Here is an 18,937-nt window from a genome sequence, read left to right on the forward strand (position 1 = left end):
AAAGGAAACGTTTAAGTCACTATATACCTAATATATATAATTGACAGAGTTATATAAACAGAATTCCATTAAAAAAGAAAAAAAAAAAGTCCTCTCACAAGGAAAGAAAAAAAAACCCCTAGAGATATTGTCCCTAAAATTCTTAAAACCAAACAAAAAGTGATATTATGAAGCTAGACATGTTACTATTCTTCAAAATAGCCAGAGGAGTTAAATAACCTCTAAGGAAAGTGAATTAGATTTAAATATATATAAAATAAGCCTCTTTAGAGGAAATTGTTAAATAAAGAAAACATAGAGGAAAATGTACATTCTGTTTACAATAGTCTTTTTACCATGGTAATTCTAGGGATTTAAATTGCTACCTAAACAAAATGTTACTTTTGGAACTATTTAGTGCAAACCTGAACTATAATTACTATTGAGTGACAACAAATTCAAACTTCTCTCCTTTAAAACTAGGGCCTGCTCTCAGTTTTAATGATCCTAAGAATGGAAATAATATATTTTTCCCTATAATTTGAGTTATTAAATTCTACTTTTATTTGAATTCTCACTATTGATTATTACCATGGTGCTTGTCACAAAACCTTTAATTTTTATGTTTCTCACTCAGTGAAGATATTTAAATGTTTTAAAAAGGAATATTGCTGAGGACCACCAAGAAAAGTCATATGATTCTTGCCTAACACAGATTGCAATGAAATTTTTTTTACCATAAAATGTAATTGTGCTTATCAACTTGAGTCTGTCAGATAAGGTATATTTAAAAACCTTCAGGTATACATAAGAATAATGTTTGGTAAATAGAGGGTATATGATTTTGGACTGTGAATTTCATCTGATGCATTTGTTACTGAAGTGTTAATTAAATAAAATATGATTATTCCTGAAATCTAGTCAAAACAGGAATTCCATGTACCTTTTTACAAGTCATCAGGCTAAAATATATGAAAATGATTGTATAAAGGAATTTTCTAAGCAGTATTCTAAATAGATTTTGTCCCATGACTAACAGAAAAAGTATGACCTTAAATATAAATCTTGAGGACAGTGATTAAATGTTAACAGTAAGATTAAAAAAATCTAGGTAAACCACCAACCTCTAATTAAACTCTAGATATCACATGCAAATTATAAGTGCAACCACGATGAAAGATAAAAAAGTTCTTTAGAGAAAGAAGAAAAAAGAAGATACAAAGAAAGAACAATGAGGCCAACGAAAGATGAATGGATAAAGAACCCTCGTGTGTTTGCATGAAAAAAAAAAAAGAATGGATAAAGAAGATGTGGTTTATGTATACAATGGAATATTACTCAGTTATTAGAAATGACAAATACCCACCATTTGCTTCAACGTGGATGGAACTGGAGGGTATTATGCTGAGTGAAGTAAGCCAGTCGGAGAAGGACAAACATTATATGTTCTCATTCATTTGGGGAATATAAATAATAGTGAAAGGGAATATAAGGGAGGGGGGAAGAAATGTGTGGGAAATATCAGAAAGGGAGACAGAACGTAAAGACTGCTAACTCTGGGAAACGAACTAGGGGTGTTGGAAGGGGAGGAGGGCGGGGGGTGGGAGTGAATGGGTGACGGGCACTGGGGGTTATTCTGTATGTTAGTAAATTGAACACCAATAAAAAATAAAAAAAAATAAAAAAAAAAAAGAAAGAAGCATGAACAAGATTCCAGGCAGTGCAAAAGAGATTTAATATCCTACTGGTTTTCTAGTACCTCCTTCCAGATCATTATGACACTGACTGCCTGGGTTCGAGGAAGGCAACAAGCATTTGGTTGTGTCTCCAACTTGTATTTGACTCCCTACTGTCTGATGCTTCACCATGGAAGTGTCAATGTGAGTACCTTCTTTGACATCAGGCACAAATCATTCTATACATGTCATTCTACTGGCTAGCATAGCTGGTGGGCATCAGAAGCACATAACCTAAAACAACCAATTATTGAGACATGTAAGAGTTTATATATAAAGGAGATAATTTCCCTTATTCTGATTGCTGAGATGTGTAGGCTTATGACTTGAAACTAGTGCCACCATTTTGCTACCATGAGGAAATTCCGCCTGAAGATAAACCAAACATAAAAAAAAAAAAAAAAAAAAAAAAAAAAAAAAGTCATCATCTCTGCATACAAACAAGCAAAAACACCAGGTACCTGATCCAATGCATTCCATGCTTGCTCACTTACATGAACAATTAATTTTTTTTATTGTTAAAACCCTTCAATTGAGTTATCGTCAACCAAAAGACTACGGACATACAAGTTTCCCTAATTTCCAACCAAAAGAGACTTAACTTGAGCAATGTTGAGTAAGGCAATCTTCTCTATAGGTTTATAGATCTGGATAACAAACATCTATCCAAGTCTGGTATTCTAGCTAATTACACAGCAGGAATGGAAACTTGTATCTAAACTGCGTAAATTATCAAGTCTGAATTACAAATGATAATGATTCACTTAATTTTTCAATGAATCACATATAAGGGGGTTTTGAAAAAAAGAGTCTATAAGTTTAAATAAAAATTGTAGTTTTTCTCCCTATTGCTAGTATTACTAAAAAGAGTTCAGCAACACTGAGGTCAGAGATGTGATCTTTAGGTGAATTATGTAACAGAGTCTATTATGCTGCCAAATTACCATAAATGCCAAATAATATTATCTTTAAAATTACAGACCCTAAGTATAGAGTTCAATATAGTTGTTGCAATTGACATATCTAAAATCACTCTGGTATTTCCCTTAACCCTTAAATTCCTATAATTAATCAAAAAATAGTTTTGAAGTTAACATAAAGAATATCATTATGCTTAAATAATGGATTATCTGCAAAAATATAAATGACTTTTGTCCAGTTTCACTGAAATGTCTAATTGAAAATAATGTTCATTTTTACTTAAATCAGAGCTGCCCAAAATAATGTCACATCTTTGAAAATAGTGAGAAACTAAAGATTAGAGTTTGGTATTTGACTTCTAACAGCCCAAGCTTGCCAAGTTGTCATGACAACTTTTATTCAAAGAACAAGACAATTTATTGTTCACCGAGAATTTAGAGACACAAGTCGTTAAATTCCAGGGAGAGGTGTTTGTCTCAGTTTTTCAAGGAAAGCCATAAAATAGATGTCTCAAAAATGTGACATTTTAGCACTACTATATTATTCAAACCACATCTTGTCCTTTATAGGAGTAATGGTACTTAAAGAGTTGTCAAAAACCACTTCAGGCACAAAGATTTTCCTTTTCTGCTCAAAAGCAAACTATTTCTAACACCATAGAAAATAAAACAAAACACTACTGTGATGTGCCTACTTGCCAATTCATTTAGGAAACCAACTGTTACTGAAAGTAGATGGCACAGCAGGTAGCTATAAATCCTATAAATCCATGCTTCTCAAATATGTCTGCAAATGTGCAGCTATATACAGAGGACATATACCAAAAATACAGAGGGAAAAATCATCATAACTATACCTAACCATTCTGCAACAATCAGTTTATACAATTCCTAACCCATCTTCTATCATTGATGTTTCCTTGATTTTATGATAGGTAATTTTTATGGATGCCTCACACTGTCTTATGCAGTAATAGCATTTGAACTCTAAATTTATTTAACTGAGAACTAAAAAACAAAAACAAAAACCAGCATAGATTATATGAACACTACTGTGCTGCTCATTTGAAATATATAAATACATAAAAAAAAAATCAAAGTTCTTAGCTAAAGGTATTTAGCATTGAATCAATTGGTTATCTCACAAAGACAGTTTCATAATGTATAAAGGAATATTATAATTTGAATGGTTCTTTATATTATATATGGTTCTCTCTATATATTACCTTCTCACATTCATGAATTCACAAGGACTAAATAATGCATATAAAGGTAAATGTTTAACAATAATATTTTAAAGTATTACTTGTGTGTTAAGTTCCTCAAAAACAGAGTTAAAATAGTTCTCTATGTTCTTAAAAAATAATATTGATAGAATATGATACAATCATAAAAGAAAAATAGTGAGCTGGTAGTAATCAGGGAAAAAATCAGGGAAAAAATTACAGAGATGAATTCATTAGTAGCAATAAGAAAATGTGCCCTTGGGTGGCATAATCAGTTAAGTGGCTGACTATTGATTCTGGCTCCGGTCATGATCTCAGGGTTGAGATCAAGCCCCAAATCTGGCTCAGTGGAACCTGTTTAAAATACTCTCTCCCTCTGCCTCCCCCCTCAAAAGAAGAGCAGAATAAAAAAACAAAAATTTATAAAAGTAATTTATAAAAGTTACTAGTTTAGGACATAGAAAACAGTCTTGAGAAATGCACATGAGATGAAATGGAAAAGAAAAAATAAATATCTAAGACAGATAATCATATAAATTATAGAAAAAATAGGTCCTATATATCATATATATGACATATGTAGTGGCATAGAAAAGTTTTTTTAATGTGTTAGAAGAACTATTTTTCTGACGTAAAGAAAGACTTGAATGTATATACTATGTCCCTAGAAAATTTGCAATAGAATTTTGAATATTAAGAAATTCCCTAGTGAGATTTCTCATAGGTTTAAAAAAGAAAAAAAGCAGCAGGGACTTCCACAAGATGGTCATGTAGGAAGAACCTCAACTTACCTCGCCCCATGGACACACAGGATCTACAACATATGGATCATTTCCCTCTGAAAAAGATCTGCAAACTGTAGTTAACTGCTTCTCCACAATGAAGGATAAAAAGACAACACTGAGAATGGGTTGGAGAAGCAGAGACATGGTTTCACCAAAATCCCACCACTGGTGTGGAGGCATACATTAAGGAGGGGAGTCTCACCTGCCTAGCGCCTCTTCCGAGGAGTGAGGAGCTGGTGATCCATGACAGGCACTCCAACCCTTGGGATCTGCACCAGAGAGATGAGCCCCTAAAATATCTGGCTTGGATATGTCCAAGGGACCCAAAGTGCTATGGGAATATCACTATGCTATGCTACTGAGATTCTCTAAAAGTTTAAAGCAAAGTCTCATTTGCCTCCAGACCCAGTGGGGGGAAAAAGGCAGTTTGGAAAGCACCTGGACTGTATGTGAAATTCATTTCCTAATTTAAAAACATCTGCTTGGGGCAGCCCCGGTGGCTCAGTGGTTTAGCGCCACCTTCAGCCCAGGGTGTGATCCTGGAGACCCAGGATCGAGTCCCACATCGGGTTCCCAGCATGGAGCCTGCTTCTCCCTCTGCCTGTGTCTCTGCCTCTCTCTCTCTCTCTCTCTCTCTCTCTCTCTCTCTCTCTCCCTCCCTCTGTGTGTGTGTGTGTGTCTCTCATGAATAAATAAATAAATAATCTAAAAAAATAAAATAAAAACATCTGCTGCAAACATATATAAACAAATAATAAATAAAAGCATCTGCTGCTGTAGAGGCAGGGGACAGCTGAAACTTTCCCTGGAGATGCAGGCACCAGTGAAGGCCATTTTCACATTCTCCACTTATACTGCTAGCACAGGTGGATGAGCTTCAACTGGGTATCGCCTTACCACCTTGCCAAGATATGTGGGGCTGAGTGATGATGGCACTATCTCACTGCCATGCTGAGGCTGGAGAGTGCAGGTGGTTGTAGTGCTCCTCTGCTCCCTGGTTGGGGCAGGTGAGTGCAAATGGTCACAGTGTTCTCCTGCTCCCTAACTAAAGTCTGTGAGAGCAGGTAATTACAACACTTTGCTCCCTATTCCCTGGCTAGGGCTGGTGAACGTGAGTGGCATTCTCTCACTCCTAGCCTAAAGCTGACATACACACAGGCAAGGAACTCTCCACTCTCCCACTGCATTCCTAAAGCCCACAGGTGTGGGAGTCAAGACATTTCTGCCACCATCACCACTACCATGATCCCCACCCCCTCCTCTGTCTTTCTGAAGCTGTCAGCATGCCCTACCCCCTACCGCCTCTAGTTGCCTACCTGAAGCCAATGCAGGCATTCAATTCACACAGCAACCCTCTCCCCTCCTTTGAGGTAATAACCAGAGAGATAGTTCCTGGCAGGCCACCACAACCCAGTCTTCCTGTAAAGAAGACCAATTTACTTAGTCTGGAGCTTAAGCCAGAGAAATAGGCTTCAAGTTTCCACACTTTGGGAGGCCAAGGAGGTACTTCCAAAGAATGTAAGCAGGGAGACACCATCCTTGCACAACCCCATTAGCCTCACTATAGCTTGACAAGACCTCTCAGAAAGGAGCTTATATATTCATCTGGAGCCCTGATTTTTACAAACAGAGGACACCACTAGATCTCCCAGTTTGGAGGCTGGCAGGGACTATGATAATGGCCCCACAGGACTCTATGTATTTGCACACTGTAAAAACTGCTACCTGAGGTTTTGGCTTCTTGTTTCCAGCCAGAAACTAAGTGCTCAATGAGGTTCCTCCCTTTGGAACACTGATGGCTCCTGGCATACTCTCAAAAACAGGGACATATCAGGAATAAATCAGAGGTTTAGACAATCACAAAGAATCAAGAGACGACCAAGAGCTAGGACCAGTTTGAACAAGAAGGTTCATCACCTACACAAGGCCACTTCTTCAGGCTGAGAGAGGTAGCTGTTTCACCTAATACACAGAAACAAACAGAGAGAGTCAAGGAAAATAGAGAAATATGTTACAAATGAAAGAAAAAGGCAAAACTCTCAGAAAAAGACCTTGATGATACAAAGGATTCTTTATCAGATAAACAAAGAATTCAAAGTAATGGTTGAAAAGTTGCTCACTGAGCTCAGGAGAGGAATGGATGAACATAATGGGAACTTCAACAAAAAGAGAATATAAGAAAATATCAAACAGTAGTCACAGAGTTGAATAATACAATAACTGAACTGAAAGATACACTAGAAGGGCTAGAGGGGCCTAAAAGCAGATTGAATAAAGCAGAAGAAGGGGTCCACAAGCTAGAAGACAAAACACTAGAACTCACCCAGACAAAGCAGTTCAAAGTAAAAACAAAACAAAACAAAGATGGCTTACGGGACTTATGGGACAATATTAAGTAGAATAACATTTGCAAGGAAAGACATTCAACATCACTAGTCATTAGGGAAATGCAAATGAAAACCACAATGAGATATCACCTTACACCTGCCTAATGGCTATTATATAAAAGACAAAAAAATAACAAGTGTTGGCAAGTATGTGGAAAAAAGAGAACATGTGTGAGCTGTAGATGGGAATGTAAATTGGTTCAGACACTATAAAAACAGTATGGGGTTCCTCAAAAAATTAAAAATACAACTTTGTAGTTGTATCATTTTTTAATGATACAGAAATTCCACTACTGAGTATCCATTTGATAAAAAACAACAACACTTATTTGAAAGATATGTGCACCTTTATGTTTACCATAGCATTATTTATAGTAGCCAAGATATGGAAGCAACCTAAGTATCCATTGTTGGATAAATGGATAAAGAAGATGTAGCATATAAACAATGTACTAGTACTCAGCCATAAAAAACAATGAAATCCTGCCATTTGTGACAGCATGGATGGACCTTGAAGGCATTATGCTAAGTGAAACAAGTTAAGCAGAGAAAGACAAATACCCCATGATTTCATTTATAAGTGGAATCTAAAAATCAAAACAAAATAAAACCCAGAGTCATATATAGAGAACAGACTGGTGGTTGCCAGAGGGTTGGGGTTGCAAAATGGGTGAAGGGGTTCCCAAAGTATCAAATTTCAGCTATAAAATAGAGAAGTCATGAAGATGTAATATTCAGCACAGAGAATACAATCCCATGAGTAATACTGCATTATGTTTATATGGCGACAGATGGTAACTAGACTTATTGTTGTGATCATTTCACAATGTATACACATATGCTGAATCACTATGTCATACATCTGAAACTAATATAATATTGTACCTCAATTATACCTCAATACATTTTTCTTAATTAAAAAATGAAGCAGAAGTCTTATAGGCATCTAGAAAGACAAACCAACTTATCCAGAGGGATTTCCTCCTCCATAAGAAGAAAAAACCTTTGGTAGTCTGATATTTCTCCATGATATCCAGTGAAAACAATGTCTACATAATCATTGTGTAGAAGAAAGTTACCATTTAAGAAATTTTTGCCCAACAAATTTGTAATCTAAGTATAAAGGCAACAAACATATTCTTTCTTTCTTCTTTTTTTAAAAGATGTGTCTGGAGTCTTGGAAGCTTGACTACTCTACATTTTCATACAAATGGACCTTGAGAGATTGATTGAAGGTTCTAGTAGGGCATCATAGCTTGTTGTATACCCTTGATTGAAATACAGTCCTCCTCTCTCAGGAAAGGTAGTCCTCTTCCACCTACCAGGCAGTTTCAAAAGAGACTCACATGGAGTATTGAGAGTGGAAGGAGACACCCACCTGGCCAGCCAGATCAGCCAAATCAATCCCAGTTATCAATTAGATGGCAGATGTCCAGCTAGATCATCTTCCCATTAACAAGCATATTTGTAATAAATACAAATACAGAGAGAAAATACCATAGATGAGACTTTCTTAAAATGTAGTACTAAATTATACATCCAAATTAACCAAGGAGTGAATCAAATATGGTCACTGGCCTGGAGAAGCTGTAGTAATCATTTTTTAAAAGATTTTCTTTATTTATTCATAAGAGACATACACAGAGAGAGAGAGGCAGAAACATAGGCAGAAGTAGAAGCAGCTCCCTGCAGGAAGCCTGATGTGGGACTTGATCCCAGGACACCGGGATCGTGACCTGAGCCAAAGGCAGACGCTCAACCGCTAAGCCACCCAAGCACCCCATAGTAAACATTTTGATGATGAGTACCCTCCATGGAAATTGTATTAAGGAAAATAAGACATTTAATTATTATGGTTGTAAGTCAGAATGTAGATGATATGAACCATGAAACTATAAAAATAGTCTAATATCATGTTTCATGCCAGGTATATATTAAGAAATACAGTTTTTTTAAAAAGTCCAAAAATTTTAAATTCTAAGAAAACCGTTTGATGTAAAAGTCTGAAACTAGTGGTCTACAGATGGCATGCATGTTGTCAAAAGACAGCAGATACAAAGTTAAATTCAGTATTTTCCTGAAATATAATACAGTGAAATCTCAATTTTATAAAATTATATCCACCTAAATATAAATGTGTATCTCTACTCTCCTATCTGTCTATCCTTTCTGATTTCACATACACACAAACACACGCACATACACACACAGGTATAAAAGGCACCAATCACTGGTTACTTCTAGGTGATAGGATTTGGGGGAGTTTCTTCTCTCTTAACTGTATTATTTGAAATTTTTATAATAAATGCTATATATAACCACTTTCCCTTCTCTTTTCTTTACATAAAGCATTAAAAACGTGAAGATGTTTAAAAGTACCAATTGTTGACTCCTGGAATTAAACCACCTACATTTATCAAGAAACACAAGGCCACGATGCTATATACAGTTAATATAGAATTACTATGATGGGTGCTTTGAAAAGTGCTTAAGAAAGATTCTTTTAACATACTATAAATCAGACTTTCACACTCAATGTAGGGCTTCAAGGTCAATAACTTAAAATGGCTTTGTGAAATAGCTGATATATAAATTTCTCTTAAACCTTTTCTTTGAAATACTAGCTTCGATAACTTAATTGATGTAGAGTGCAATCTTTTTCTCTACTTCCTGTAAATGAAAGCAGCACTAACGGAAACAAAAATCTTCATTTTTACTAAATTTTGAGTGAGAGGTACTTAGAGTTTGAATCTTTAAAAAGTGATTTTATGATGTAAGCACTTTATAGAAGCATGGCTTAAATCATCTCTCTTCTTTGTTCATTCATTTATTTATGCAGAAATAATTTGTTTTATGTGTATAACGTACAGCATATTCTTAGTGGGAAACATTGTGAGACAGAATGTATGGAAGATAATGTTGAGGAATTATTCAATAGCACGGCTAGATCTTGGCAATATCTATAATTCTACATAAATCTACAAATATAAATCCACAAGAGACATTTAAGGAGTCACTCATGTTTTCCTTTCAGGTATATCCTAGTGTAATCTGTAGGCTTATTTCTAGGACTTGTTTTCAAGGATTTCAGAAAGAGGCAGTGGGCTGGACACACAGCTACATTCTGACAAAATCATGGGTAGAGGAAGGAAGGCAGGGAAGGCTTAGGGCAAAGGGAAAGGTAGTGTGGTTTAAGACATTAAACCTGCTGCCAGGTGATCTAATCTCTGGTTCTCACCGGCTCAATTACTAGTGATTTCTGTCACTTCAGTGAAGGCTATTATGTGTTCAGTTCATTATAGTGGATTGAAACTGTGAACTTCTCTGGGCACATAATTCCTTTTTTTTTTTTTTCCAGAGGTAAAATTATAGAGAGTAAGGAAAGCATCCTGGACCTGAACCCCCATGTTTCCCAATTATATTAATAAGAAGGTGATCTATAGGGTATGTGGTATGGGCAGATACTTTGTCATAGGAGTATCTCTTACAAAAAATCAAATGATAATATTTCACTTTATTTCACTGGTTCTCAATCAAATTAGACCTATGTATTTAAACACAATTGAAAAACCTATGAACAGAGTTTTTAAAGGAGTATTAAATTAGCACCACATAATTTCAGCATGATAGGAACGATTACATATTACCTTCAAGGAGCGAGCCTTCAATATACATCAGCCAAAACTACAGTGATACCCTCTTCAGATACTAAGAACAATTACATGGAATACAATCCAATTTACTGTTATAGTGTCAGAGGAACAAAAACCAACTTCTGTATCTCGTGTAGATTTTATAAGATTTTGCCCCAATTCTCATTATGCCCATCTTTTGTGCAATAATTTCACCATTTCTGTAAAGACTTTTATCTACTTGGTCTCTTTGCAGCATGGTCTAGCTCCCTAGCAATCTCTTGTCTGTGACTCTTTATAGGCATGATTATTTTGATTATTTTATCAGTTCTTCACAAGAGTTTTGTTAACTGACTCCCAAAACTATAAGATTAATTAAGAGAAATGTGTGTTTGTGTGTGTGTGCGTGTGTGTGTGTGTGTGTGAGAGAGAGAGAGAGAGAGAGAGAGAATGTATTGTGAGGTCAGATTATTGTGCGAGACATAAAATATGGAATTCTGGCAATATTTCCATTATAAAGCAAACAGTTTCCATTTTCCCAGTAATAAGCTCTCACATACAGGGAATCATTTCTTGTGTTATGTAGAGAGAGGTAAATTGTATGGCCAAGGATACACAACACACTTATTTGTGATCTTTCAAAATAATAACATCAGGGGTCTATAATTCAATTAAGTGATTACCAAGATCTCCAGGCGTTTTGGGATGTAGTGGCATGTGTTTGTGTTGAATCATTTATTAAATGATGCAGAACACATTTTCCTCCTGAATATAGTATACTTTTATCCGGTTCTGATGAAAACCTTTAAACCTTTGCAGAATGGGCCTGGGAGACTATTCCTAAGGTTTAGAGTAGTCAGGAAGAAGACGCTAGAGAGGCAATATGGAGCAGTTTTGAGTAAATTATTAATATCTTTTATAAATACAAACAAGTGATCCCCAATCCAACAGTGGCCACTAAAGAGGTGATTCACCAACTTATAAGAAATCATCAAGGGCTCCAGATATTTAGCAAAAAATGTGTGATTGAAAAAAATATTTAAAACGTGTATGAGATTGCTATTCAAATGCATAAAATTAGCATTAAAATAATGTAGCCCAAATGAGATTTCCGCTGAAGTACAGTTCTTGCCTCAAAATAAATACTAGAAGTTCTAGACTTTACTCTTTATAAGAAAAAGTTGAGGGGATCCCTGGGTGGCTCAGCGGTTTAGCGCCTGCATTCAGCCCAGGGTGTGATCCTGGAGTTGTGGGATCAAGTCCCACATCGGGCTCCCTGCATGGAGCCTCTTCTCCCTCTGCCTGTGTCTTTTCCTCTTTCTGTCACTCTCTCTCTCTCTGTCTCTCATGAATAAGTAAAATATTTAAAAAGAAAAAAAGAAAAGTTGAACTAGATGTCACTAAAAGTGCCTTTCAGGGGAACCCTCTTGCACTGTTAGTGGGCATACAAGCCAGTGCAGCCACTCTGGAAAACAGGATGGAGGCTGCTCAAGAAGTTGAAAATAGAGGTACCTTAAGACCCAGCAATTACACAACTGGGTATTTACCCCAAAGATACAGATGTAGTGAAACAATGGGATATCTGCACCCCGATGTTCATAGCAGCAATATCCACAATCGCCAAACTGTGGAAGGAGCCAAGATGTCTTTCGACAGATGAATGGATAAAGAAGATGTGGTCCATCTACATAATGGAATATGGCTCAGCCATCAGAAAGGATGGATACCTTACATTTACACTGACATGGCTGGAACTGGAGGGTATTATTCCAAGTGAAATTGATTAATTGGAGAAAGACAATTTTCATATGGTTTCACTCACGTGAAAAATATAAGAAATAGTGAAAGGGACCTTAAGGGAGAGGAGGGAAACTGAGTGCGGAAAAATTAGGGAGGAAGACAAATCGTGAGAGACTCTTGACTCTGGTAAACAAATGGAGGATTGCTGGAAGGGAGTGAGGTGGTGGGATGGGATAATTAGGTGATGGGCATTAGGGAGGGCACATGATGTGATGAGCACTGGATGTTATACTACATGTTGGCAAATGGACTTTAAATAATAATAAAAAAGAATAGTAGCTACGCTTGTATAGAGGAGAGGTATGCTCTAGAAAGAATAATGCCAACTGGACTTAGTATGGAATGCAAGTCTTAAAAATTCCATAAAATAGAGAAGGAAAGCAGGAATTTACTTACAGTCATTAAAAAGTATTTGCTTTCTCAGCAGGAAGTGCTCACATACTAAACTTGAGGTTTGGTTTGCCTATAGGTATGTTTATATCATTTTAACTATCAGTAAAATGTGAGTAACAACTTGAAAAAAAAAAGTGCCTTTCAACTTAGGTTCTAAGATCCTACAGCCAGAAGGCAAATAGGAAGCAATTGCTAGGTGTAGGTCAGAAGACTCTTTGCCTTATTTGATATTCATTAATAAAAAAGTATGCAGTTTGAAGAGCCGGTATAGGTAGCTAGTTATAGTTAGTACTAGTACCATTTCAATAGGGACTTAATCATACTTGTTGATGAGTTCTATTTGGCTCTAAGATTGAAGGCAAATTTGCATACTTGTTGCAGGAGATAGAAGAATCCTTGGGGACACTGTGCATCTCATCATCTGTATAAATTGAACAAATTACATGCACACTACTATTGCATATATGTGCATACCATTGCATACATGCACGCTGCTATTTTTCATATGTACAATATAACTGTGATGGGGAAAATGTGCGGTCATTTTATAGTGTTACTGAATACTATGTAATTCTTGGTATGGCATATTTTTTAAATCAGCTGTAAAGAACCAACAACAATGGTGTGGAGGGCCTCAGAATGTTCTAAAAATCAAAAAAGACCATAGTAACTTAAAAGGATGGAAATTTCCATTCTAGGCTTAGCATCTGTGACAGCGCCAGAACTAAGGTACTACATACATACTATCATAGTTTCGCCTGCCCTCACAGAATACACTGGGTAGCTTATATAGCAATATATATATGTGTGTGTGTGTGTGTGTGTGTGTGTGTGTGTGTGTGTGTATCTCACAGCTCTGGAGGCTGACAAGAACAAGATCAATGTATCAATGTTCTGGCTGACTTGGGTTTTAGTGAAGGTTCTCTTCCTGGCTTATAGATGGCCACCTTCTCACTGTGTTCTTACATGGCAGAGATAGAAAGGTCTTGGTATCTCCATCTCTTTTAAGGACAATAATCCTGCTGAATTAGGACCCCACCTTTGTGGTCTCATTTAATCTTTTTAAAAATTTAAATTCAATTTTTTTTTAATTTATTTTTTATTGGTGTTCAATTTACTAACATACAGAATAACCCCCAGTGCCCGTCACCCATTCACTCCCACCCCCCGCCCTCCTCCCCTTCTACCACCCCTAGTTCGTTTCCCAGAGTTAGCAGTCTTTACGTTCTGTCTCCCTTTCTGATATTTCCCACACATTCCTTCTCCCTTCCCTTATATTCCCTTTCACTATTATTTATATTCCCCAAATGAATGAGAACATATAATGTTTGTCCTCCGACTGGCTTACTTCACTCAGCATAATACCCTCCAGTTCCATCCACGTTGAAGCAAATGGTGGGTATTTGTCATTTCTAATAGCTGAGTAATATTACTCAATTATTTAATCTCAATTACCTCGTAAAGGTCCCATCTCTAAGTTCACATTGGGGGTTAGTGCTTCAACATATGAATTTGGGAAGGACATAATTCAGTTCATAGCACACACATATGATAGTTCCTTTATTAAGTTTGGATCTGTAAAACAGCCCTAGATTTATTACCTTGGAAAATTCATGTCATTTTCTAGTACTAATCAAAGATTGTCATTCAAGCTTTCTAATATAGGAGGACTTTAGAAAATCCACACAGTTCTCTGCTCTGGCTTATTTCTAGGGGAGACCAAAAAATTCCTAAGAAATAGTGGACTACTTATAATTCCAAAAGAATTATAGAAAAATGTACTCAGGAGCAACTTTCAAAAATTATAACTCAGTTGAGAATTTTCACATAACAACATTTGTGGAAAAATTGGATGGTTTCTTCCTACCAACTGGTAACCAGTTGGCCAATATTTTCATTTCTAAGGTAATTGTTTACTATCCCTGAACTATGCAGTCTGGTATCTCAAATGACAAATATTAATGTACTTGTTATTGGTCAGGGTTTTTTAATATTATTACTACTTTAATATCAACCATTGAAATCTTTCTCTAGTATTTTCTTTTTTCCCTGACTTCTTAGGTCTTTTGTTGTTATAAATATCCCAGATAAAAACAACAAACATTAAACATTTCTACATTTTGATGCTAGTAACATTAATTGAAATATGAATTCTCGGGCAGCCGGGTGGCTCAGCGGTTTAGTGCTGCCTTCAGTCCAGGGACTGATCCTGGAGACCAGGGATCAAGTCTCACGTCGGGCTCCTTGCATGGAGCCTGCTTCTCCCTCTGCCTGTGTCTCTGCCACTCTCTCTCTCTCTCTCTCTTTCTCTCTCTCTCTCAAGAATAAATAAATAAATAAAATCTTTTCTAAAAAAGAAATATGAATTCTCCTCAAATATCAGATATCCTCTTATTGTCTGTAATTAGCAGTGAACAATGTTCCATAGCCTCTAATATTATAGAACAATTTTCACAAATAAGTTACATTTTGAACAAGAAAAAATCCCTCTCTTTCTACAGAATTTTGTAGAACTGGCTTGCATCTAAGCATACCATTACCATTATCAAAATATGTCTCCAAAAGAACCAGCATAGAAAGTATAGCAATCAAGAAAATTAATTTCAACATTAATAGCCTATATCTTGCTATGCTTGTAACGAGAAACACCGAGATATTTAACTTAACCAAATTTTGTGAGAATACTACTACTTATAATAGCAAATGTAGTCTCCTATTTTATTAGTTATCTAACTAAAGGGATTGACAACTACCTCTAAAATAAAATTACACATATGTCATTGGAATTTGGAAGTTGCATTTAAAAAAACCTAAGGAAGAATATATTCCTAAGGAAGAATGCATTTAAAAAAACCTAAGGAAGAATATAAGGTAAAAAGAATATATTATTTTTGGTAATTATTTTTGAACTTAGAAATGCTTATATAATTTACTGGTAAGTCTTGATGATGTCTCTATTTACCTACTTGCCAATATTTTTTGCAAATCGAACTTCAATTAAAAAAAATATATATATATACCCTCACCAAAAAGTTTTGCATCTTTCACAAGTAAAATGTCACTTTAAATAATTTATAATATGGTTCATATTATTTTATTTTTTTTCACTTCCAAAGATTATAGTATGGGTTTTATGAGAAAATTAATATGTGGGAAAAAGAACAGGAATTAGGAGAAAACATCACTTTAAAGCAAATTTTTTTTTAAAATACAAATCTATGCCTATTTGGCCTGTGGTAAACATACTTCATAAACATAATAAAACATGAAAAGAGGTGATGTTATTTAGTAAGCTATAAATGTATATACTCTTATACTTGGAATGTTAAAATGAAGGGAAAAAGAGTCCCTTTCTTTCAGGTGTTCCTTATGAAGAGATGTTTTCAGTAACTTCAACTAGTATCTAATATTGAATTAGATTTCTACATTTTCTTTCCACTGAATTCATTTGCTCTATGCTTACCATCTATCATTGGATTTTTCGTGGTTGGTCTCTTTGTTTATCCTTTACCTTAAAACTAAGTAAACAGTTAATCATATTGATGGGAACTGGTTGATATGTATAGCTAACGTATATGATATTCCAAGTTCTCCGATTGGCACATAATATACATTACATACTGAATCTTTATAATAACTTAATGAATTATAAAGAAACTAGAGTTCAGAAACACCAAGTAAGTTGGCAGGCATCACAAAAATCCCAGGGATATAAAAACAGTTCTCTATAACTTCAAATTCTACGTTTTTCCACTTCCATGATACATTTTAGATAATAAATTTTTTAGGAACTCAAAAAGAATACATTTGGTTGGGTTATGTGCCTGAAGCTCCTTCTCAGGCCTTTTGCAACAGCTCTCTCACTGGTCCCCTGAATCTCTCTATTCTCTCTAGAGGGGAGCAATCCTTTTTAAAGTAATCCTATTAAAGCAGAAATCTGATCAAATCACTCTCCTGCTCTAATGAGGCCTCTCATCATACTTAGAACTAAATTCGAAGTCCTTACCAGCACCCTGCTTTTGACACAGACATCTCTTCTACTTCATTTTCCCCATCATACCAATCACACTGGGTTTCTTGCCATCCCATGAATATACCAATATGCCCCCAAATCATACCATGCACTTGCTGTTTAATGCATCTGGAATGATTCTCTCCTATTCCATCATCCTTTATTTCTTAGTCTGCTTTAATTTCCTTTATACTTCTTTTTATCAGATTTTTTTAAAAAAATTATCATATCCTCCCACCCTTTAAGTCTCTCTCTCTGTCTCAGGTTCATTGCTATAGTCTAGGAATTAGACATTGCATGATACATGATAGACATTCAATACATATTTATTTATGTTAGACCTTCTTTGTATTTTATAAGGCTAGTGTCTTTGGCTTTATCACTCTTAGAAAAGATGTCACAGTTACAGGTTCTCCTTAACAGGAAAAAAGAAGTGGAAAATCATATGCATATCAATCCAATTTATTGAGAAATACATTTTATTTACTATTTAGTTTACTACTCTTGAAATCACCATACTCTTATAAAAACCCACAAGCCACCTCTATCAGGAGTCTTTTTTTTTTTTTAAATATTTATTTATGATAGTCATACACACACACAGGGAGAGAGAGAGAGAGGCAGAGACACAGGCAGAGGGAGAAGCAGGCTCCCTGCACCGGGAGCCCGACGTGGGATTCGATTCCAGGTCTCCAGGATCGCGCCCTGGGCCAAAGGCAGGCGCCAAACTGCTGCGCCACCCAGGGATCCCTCTATCAGGAGTCTTATGCTGGATAACAAGCAGCCTCAAAACTTTATGGGTTGAAATAACTATCCATTTGCTTAGGATTCTGTTGGGATAGACTGGGCTCAGGTGAATATTGCTTCTGTTCTACACAGTGTCAGCTGGGTTCAGTGCTCGTTTGTGCCAGCTGGTATGTTGGCTAGGGGCTGCCTGGCTCCATATTGTGTTGTTAGTCACTTGTTCAGGGCCTCTATCTCCATGTGCTGACTCATTCTCAAGGAGGCTAGACTGGGTTTATTTAAAAGGTGACACAGAATCTAAGAGAATAAGAACAAGTGCTGCACAATTTTTGGATGCATTCCTTAAAAGTTGTATAACATTTGCATCCATCCTGTTCTTTTTTTAATAAAGATTTTATTTATTTATTCATGAAAGACAGAGAGAGAGAGAGAGAGAGAAGAGAGAGAGAGAGGCAGAGACATAGGCAGAGGGAGAAGCAGGCTCTCTTCTCTGCTGGGAGCCTGATGCAGGACTTGATCCCAGGACCCTGGGATCAGGACCTGAGCCAAAGGCAGATTTTCAACTACTGAGTCACCCAGGTGTCCCCATCCTATTCTTTTGATCAGAACAAGTCAAAAGACATGGTCTGGAATCAAGGGTTGAGAAGATAGATCCTGCCTTTTTTACAGGAGGAACTGTAGGAATTTGGGACATTTTTAGCTTACTATGCCATCACAATTTTCTGTTCCTGAATGGTTGAGCTGTTTGGCTAAGTGTACATATAGAGCTACTCTGCTCCCCAGGAGATAGTGCACCATATCTACTTTGTTGAGAGACGATTTTGACAATACCACTGGGTAGCTTCCATAAATAAATAAATAAATAAATAAATAAATAGGCAGAGAAGTACTTTTAATAATGTAAATATTCCAACTGGTTTCAAAGTAAGAATTTAAAAGCCCATTTCAAATGGTAAATTCCTCTAGGATTATATCTTAGAAGAAGGAAAATCTTGTTGCCAACTGACTTAACTTTGGGTAGCTGATGTAGAGGTCAAGCAAGGTTAGAGCAAAGGGAAACAGGTTGCACAGTTTCATGAGTCATTAAAAATAAAGAGGCAAAAAGAAAAAAGCACAGTCTGTTGAGTAGTTTTGCTTTTAAATTACCAATGCTAGATTCAAATATTTTCATAATTTGCTTTTGCTGACTTTGCAGAAAGATTCCCTTTCAGATCTACAAAGCTTGCATTTATATCTTGCAATAAAATTACAGGAGAGCTAGAAGAGACTTTATTTCAGTGCAGACTGAGCAGTGTGTTTTCCTTTTATTTTTATTATTTTTAA

General features: G+C 36.0%; 1 protein-coding gene across 3 annotated transcripts in view; it reads right to left on the reverse strand.

Annotated features, from left to right (window-relative positions):
• The window catches only part of PLXDC2 (plexin domain containing 2), a 512,014-nt gene that overhangs the window by 234,647 nt on the left and 258,430 nt on the right, over positions 1–18,937 (reverse strand). The window lies entirely within an intron of this gene.

This window comes from Canis lupus, chromosome 2 (genome assembly GCF_011100685.1).
Source record: "Canis lupus familiaris isolate Mischka breed German Shepherd chromosome 2, alternate assembly UU_Cfam_GSD_1.0, whole genome shotgun sequence".
Classification (NCBI taxonomy): Eukaryota; Metazoa; Chordata; class Mammalia; order Carnivora; family Canidae; genus Canis; species Canis lupus.